General features: G+C 45.9%; 1 pseudogene across 1 annotated transcript; it reads right to left on the bottom strand.

Annotated features, from left to right (window-relative positions):
- Window positions 1–3,061: 3,061 nt before the first annotated feature.
- LOC311620939 (large ribosomal subunit protein uL13-like) lies at window positions 3,062–4,066 on the bottom strand (annotated as a pseudogene). The gene is made up of 2 exons: window positions 3,392–4,066; window positions 3,062–3,152 (listed from the first exon to the last, which is right to left on the bottom strand). The product of its transcript is annotated as a large ribosomal subunit protein uL13-like (transcript).
- Window positions 4,067–5,309: the final 1,243 nt, after the last annotated feature.

Genomic DNA, 5,309 nt, shown 5'->3' with positions numbered 1-5,309 from the left:
ATGGGGGAAATGGTACGACTGCCTCAGAGGGATCATGTTATGTACTACTTTTTATAGTCAGGGCAAAAAAATGTAGCTGCCCATACAGCAGCAAGAAGCCTTTCACCTGTATGAAAAGTATGGTCACTGGTGCTTGTAGCGTCCTGGATTGGGAGAGGGATTTCTGACTGCAGGCTTAGGCCCAACATTCCCTGAGGGGTCCCAGAATGCTAGAGAATGTAGGCCAGGCTGAGGACCCCCTTCCAGTGCATGAATTTCATGCACTAGGCCTCTAGTGCCATCTATAATAGGAAATGTATGAATGAATGAATGAATGAATGAATGAGTTAGCTAGTCCACTGCTTTGTTTCTGGACAGCAGGGTGAAGATAATAGTGGACGAGGGACAAGCAGCCACATCAGGAGAAAAGCCAAGGATTTGACATGTTATTTTTCAAAACCTCTCTTGGCCAATTCAAAATGTTTTTGTTTGTTTGTTTGTTTCCAGCTCTAGGTCTTAAACTATTTCAGAAACAGCTTTATCAGCTGCTGGTCTGCAGCAGGATGTGGGAGAGGAAAGCCCTGAACTTGTGCCAGACAAGCTGGGTTCTGTGTCTGCTCTGCTGGGTGACCTTTAGCCTCTTTTGCTTAATTTATAAAATGGCGATGAGAATCCTGTCCCTTCACAGAATTGCTAGAGAAGTGGAGTGAGGCAATTAGCAGGCAGATGTGAGCTTCGTGGACAGGGGAACATGTTATAAATAAAAATGGAAGGCATTATTATGAAGCTTGCAGTGAAAACCAAGTAGACAGCTCATAGCAGGGGCCTTCTGCCCACTTCACAGGAAGCATGTTTACTGAACTCCAGCCACTGTCCTGGTTGTTTTCTTTCACCTTCCTCTTACCACCCCCTGCTCCCACAACACACACACACTCACACTCACACACACACATCACCACAGGGCAACTAGAGATCTGGGGAAGTGCAGGGCTGGGAAGAAGAAAGGTATAAAGGGGGGAAGAGAGAGTGATCCCACCTGAGGCTCAGAGCTGGCCATTCCGGTCTCACTGAGGATTTTTAAATCTATATCTATATGGAGATTTAATGTACACAATCTGATGCATCGGGAGACAGATATACAGCCATGAAACTATCACTATCAATGCCATAACGTTATCCATCACCTCATTTCCTTCTACCCTCTTTGCGTTTTTTCTCTTTTGTGATAAGAGCACTTAACATGAGATCTACCTTCTTAGTAAAATTTTAAGTATATAATACAGTTTTGTTAGGCACAGGCCTTATGTTGTTCTATACAGAAAAGCTCCAGAACATACTGTGCACACTGAAATTCTGTACCCTTTGACCAACATCTCCCCTTTGTCCCTCCCTCCAGCCCCTGGCAACCACTGTTCCACGGATGTGGCTATGTCAGCTTCCACCATAAATGAGATCATGTAATTTTTGACTTCTGTGTCTGGCTTATTTCACTTAGTTTAATGTCCTCTAGTTCCATTCTAGTTGTTACAAATGGCAGGATTTTCTTCTTTATCAAGGATGAATAAGCTTTCATCCTATGTATATACCACATATTGTTTAAAATATATAGATAGATGATAGATAGATAGATAGATAGATAGATAGATTTCAGAGAGGAAGGGAGAGGGAGAGAGAGAGATAGAAACATCAATGATGAGAATCATTGATTGGCTGCCTCCTGCATGTCCCCTACTAGGAATTGAGCCTGAGAGTGGCCATGTGCCCAGACCTGGAATCAAATCATGATCTCCTGGTCCATAAGTCAACACTTAAATACTGAGTCATGTTGGCCAGGCTATACTACGTATTTTTTTTTTTTTTTATCACCAAGGGTTCTTGATACTAAGAGCATATCAATGGGCACCCTCCTGGCCAGATTCTGTGCTAAGTCCTCCCCAGGCATCAATTTGCTGAGTCCCCACAGCACCCCCTGAGGTTGGCACCATTATCTGCCCATTTTTCCAGGTGAGGAAACTGAGGCTCAAAGGAGTTAAATAATTGCCTAAAGTCATATGACTAGTAAGAAGCAGGGTAAGCCCAAATTAGCCACTCTCTTAACTTCAACCTATACCCCTCACAATTACACAAAATGCCCTACGATGTGCCTGGCACTTGGTAGTTGCTAAAGAAATTTAAGGTGTCCGCCCTAGCTAGTTTGGCTCAGTGGGCAGAGTGTCGGCCTGCAGACTGAAGGGCTCTGGGTTTGATTCAAGGGCACATGCTGGGGTTTCAGGCTCAATCCCTAGTGAAGGGTGTGTGGGAGGCAGCCAATCAATGATTCTCTCTCATCATTGATGTTTCTGTCTCCCTCTCCCTTCCTTTTTGAAATCAATAAAAATATATTAGAAATAAATAAGTACCATATTTTTCTGTTATAAGACACCCCCATGCATAAGACGCCCCACTTTTCCAACCCCAAAATTAAGAAATTCGTATTTTAAACATTTTTCTGGTTTTCCTCTTAAGGCATCCTTCTTTTTATGGCATCTTAAGGAAGGAATTGTTTGTCCTGTTTTCTCTACTGTCTGATCATACACTCAGTGGGAGGAGGTCGAAATTGTCTCTCTGCAGCTCTATTTCCATGCTTTTCTTTTTTTTTCTTTAAAAATAATTTATTCATTTTCTGATCACAAGGTACAGGAACGTGCAAGTGCGATGCCCGAGACTGTGATTGCCGTCCTGCCAGTGCATCTGTCAATCCCTCTGCACAATCCCAGGTCCATCCTGCCCCCGAGCATTTGCTACATCCTAACAGCTAGTATCTTGTGGGAAGTTTAGTTTTTCAGCTTAGAAACGCTAAAGGGAACTAGCTGTTCCAGCTGCTGCTTTCCTAAAACTCTGAGTAGGTCACAGGCAAAGTATGCCCAACTGACAGAGCCACGTAAAACTTTCGAAAGGCCTCTCTTTAAATAGCAGTGACTAAGGCGCCTTCTGTGTCCCCAGCCTTCTAAGGCCCAGGGTAAGGTGCCTGTGGCCCCGGAACAGCCCCTGAGCTCCCCATATCCTAGGGCGGCGATGGAGGAAGGGCAGGCCAGGCCAAGCATGAGGAATAACAGTCAATTTTATTGGGCTCAGACCAGGAGTCCATGGGTCTTGAGGACCTCTGTGAATTTGTCAATTTTCTTCTCGATGTTCTTTTTTTTTTTTTTTTTTTTTAATATATCTTATTGATTTTTTTACAGAGAGAAAGAGAGAGGGATAGTTAGAAACATTGATGAGAGAGAATCATCAATCAGCTGCCTCTTTGCACACCCCCTACTGGGGATGTGCCCGCAACCAAGGTACATGCCCTTGACCGGAATCGAACCCGGGACCTTTCAGTCCACAGGCTGATGCTCTATCCACTGAGCTAAACCGGTTTTGGCTCGACGTTCTTTTCAGCCTGTTTCCGTAGCCTCATGAGCTGCTTTTTCTTGCGGTAGTGGATCTTGGCCTTCTCCTTCCTCTTCTCCAGCGTGGATGTGACGGCCTGGTACTTCCAGCCAACCTCATGAGCCAGGCGCCCGAGGTAGGCAAACTTCCCGGCAGGCTTCAGATGCACAACCTTGAGGGCGGCGGGAACCACCATTCGCTTTTTCTTGTCATAGGGCGGCGGGATCCCGTCAAACACCTTGAGGCGGCCCAGGGCGGCCTGCCGCGCTCGGTCTGTGGGCAGCATGCCTCGCACCGGCCGCCAGAAGATGCGGCTGGGGGCTCAGAAGTGGTAAGGGCCGCGGGATGGGCTGGTGTTCATTCATTTGCGGAGAAAGGCCAGGTACTTCAACCTGTTTCTGTAGAAATTGCCAGAAATGTTGATGCCCTCACAACGCACAACCACCAGCCAGGCGGCCCAGGAGATGGCCTCGGCCATCTAGCACCAGGACCTGCCCCTCCGCCATCTTCGGCAGCCGCCTGGGAGAAAAAAGGTCCATGCTCTTTTATATGGCTGATTACATTCAGTTTAAATTTGCAGAGTAAGACAATCACTTACCAGTATTTATCTTTTTATTTTTTGACATCTTTATGGACTCAGAACGCTCTGGTCCCTGTTGCATCTGCCCTGGCTGGTGTGGCTTGGGCATTATCCCATGCACTGAAAGGTTCCTGGTTCAATTCCTGGTGAGGGCACATACCCAGCTTTCAGGTTTGGTCTCCAGTCAGGGTGTAAAGGGGAAGCAACTGATCAATGTCTCTGTCTCTGTCTCTGTCTCTCTCTCTCTCTCTCTCTCTCTCTCTCTCGCCCTCTCCCTTCCTTTTGCTCTAAAAATCAATAAAACATATTTAAAAAATTTTTTAAAGTAACTGGATGAGTCTGGGCTTTGTCTTCCTTTATATGATGCATATTTTAAAATCTCTGTCCTATTGACTTTATTGTTCCTGTAATATTTGTTTAGAGTTTATTCTTTTAAATTGTTATGCCAGCTGCTTGAAAAACTAGGCCTGATAAAACGATAAGGACATATTACGTCGTTATAGTTTAAAGCAGTGCATTTGAAATCAAAGCATTGCTCATTGTTTGCATTTTAGATAAAGATAAAAGGCATGGAGATGCCTGTAGGCCGGAGAGTCGTTTCAAAGCGGAGTTAGCTCACATGCAGCAGTCAGAGCGAAGCCTGTAAATCATCCGCGGAGCTGGTCAGTCCTGCTTGGGGGCGGAGGCAGGTCAGCTCGGGTCCTCTGGGGCCACCGGGCTGACACGGCGCGTTTTCGGGTCCCAGCTCGGGGTGGAACGGAGGCCTGCCCCATCTTCCCAGGCAGCCAGGCATTTCCTGTTTATCTTTCCAGACCGTGTGTCCGCTTGCACTCGATGAGGACTCGCAGCAGAAGCCAAGATGACAGGAGCTATTTCTGTACGTCAGTTCCATGTTCGACATGCTGGGGTGAAGGAAATTATGCTTACATTAAATTCTGGTCCTGTTCGAATTGTCTGGAGTCTCCAGAGAGAGACTGTGTGTGTGAGAGAGAGTTTGTGTGTTTATATATACACACGATATTCTCTCTAAATACACTGTGACGAGGGTTTGCATTTTGACACTGGTGAAAAGGTCGAAAGATTGTCGTACACTCTATAAAGTTAATCAATGGGAACTGGTAAAATGATGCCCATGGGATGGAAAAGGATGCAAGCATTAATCAAGAAGGAAGGCACAGCACTTTGGAAAATAGTTTGGCGGGATCTAGTTAATCTGAACATACATCTAATCCAAAGTTCTCAGCCTGGTCTACAACAGCTTTCTCAGTGTTGGCACTGCTGACACGGGGTTGGGTGTTCTCTGCCGTGAGGTTGTCCTGTGAGTTGCAGGCTGTGTAGC

Source organism: Pipistrellus hanaki (genome assembly GCF_964339955.1).
Source record: "Pipistrellus hanaki genome assembly, chromosome: 4".
Taxonomy (NCBI): Eukaryota; Metazoa; Chordata; class Mammalia; order Chiroptera; family Vespertilionidae; genus Pipistrellus; species Pipistrellus hanaki.
Note: the sequence above shows the minus strand (reverse complement) of the source record. Positions and strands in the feature narration are given on the sequence as shown.